The sequence below is a fragment of the Mandrillus leucophaeus genome, unplaced genomic scaffold (genome assembly GCF_000951045.1).
Source record: "Mandrillus leucophaeus isolate KB7577 unplaced genomic scaffold, Mleu.le_1.0 Scaffold1148, whole genome shotgun sequence".
In the NCBI taxonomy this organism is placed as follows: domain Eukaryota; kingdom Metazoa; phylum Chordata; class Mammalia; order Primates; family Cercopithecidae; genus Mandrillus; species Mandrillus leucophaeus.
Window position 1 is genome coordinate 121627 of NW_012099743.1, and position 1670 is coordinate 123296.

The window sequence follows — 1670 nt, forward strand, 5'->3', positions numbered from 1 at the left end:
CTCATCCAACACCAGGACATGCAGGGATCACCCACAGCTGGCCAGATACAAGCCTTCTGCCTTCCTTCAGAACCTGTCCTCAAGTGGCCTGGAATGGCCACAGTGATGTTCCCACCTTGTTGCTTAAACTCTTAAATTTGGAACAGAGGATGTCCTGGAAAGCAGAGGAGAATCATTTATTTTTTATTTTATTTTATTTTAATTATTTTATTTTTTTGAGATGGAGTTTCACTCTTGTCACTCAGGCTGAAGTGTAATGGCACAATCTCAGCTCACTGCAACCTCCACCTCCCAGGTTCAAGCGATTCTCCATTGCGGCTTCCTGAGCAGCTGGGATTATGGGCTTCCGCCGCCACGCCCAGCTAATTTTTGTATTTTCAGTAGGGATGGGGTTTCGCCATGTTGGCCAGGCTGGTCTTGAACTCCTGACCTCAGGTGATCTGCCTGCCTTGGCCTCCCAAAGTGCTGGGATTACAGGCGTGAGCCACTGCATCTGGCCTAGAATCATTTATTCTGTCTGTCCTTCATAGATGATAAACCAAAGTTTTAAATAGATGTTTCCCCTTATCCTGCCCTCTTTTCCATGTTCAGTTTCTCATTTCCTGGTAAGCACATCTGCTCTGGCTGCCTGTGGTCCACTTCCCCACACATGACATTGTCTTGCCTGCCAGTCAGCCTTGACCTACTCTCTCCTAAGGTTTCAAAATGATATGATTCATTTTTCATAAATAAACTTAACATTTCCACATTATCATATCTACCAGTTAGAAGGATAGTAGTCTGATTGCTTCAGTTCACATATTTTTGGTCTTTAAATAAGCTGTTTATTAACTTATATTTAAATGGCTTCTTCCAGGGAAGGAAAAATTTGACATACTTCTCTCTCCGCTCCTCCCCCTGAAGTAGTTGAAGTTTCTTTTTTTAATTGTGGAAAGAATGCAAAACACAAAATTTACCATCTTAATCATCTTCAGCATACAGTCTGGTGGCATCGAGCACAGTCACATTGTTGGGCAACTGTCACCACCATCCATCCACAGATCCTTCTCATCTTCCCAACCTGAAATTCTGTACCCATTAAACACGAACTCGTCATTCCCTCCTCCTCCAGCCCTGGCAAACATTGTTGCATTCTCTATCCCCACGAAATGGATGACTCTAGGTAATGCTTAGAAGTGGGATCATGTAATATGTGTCCTTTCGTGTCTGGCTTATTTCACTTTGCATGATGTCCTCAAGGTTCATCCATGTAGCAGGGTGTGTCACAACGTCATTCCCTTTTAAGCTTGGATAATATCCTATTGTATGGATAGACCACATTGTGTATCCATTCATTCCTCAGCGAACACTTGGGTTGTTCCCACCTTCGGTCTATTGTGAATAAGTCTTCTGTGAACATGTATGCAGAAATATTAAAAATGATTCATAAAAGATAATTGATTCAACCAGTACTTCCTGAGCTTTGCTGTGGGGCAGACACATTGCCAGTAGCCACAATAAACAAGACTACAGACACAGGCAGCTGCCTCCTGGAGCTCAGAGCTTAAAAGGAACAGAGACTCAATATGGTGAGGTAACTGTCAGGACTGGAGAAACAGGGTCTCCACGAGCACATGGGCTGGAGCCTGCCCACCTCCCAAAAAATAAAAGGCCCCAGAAAAGTTGTGTGA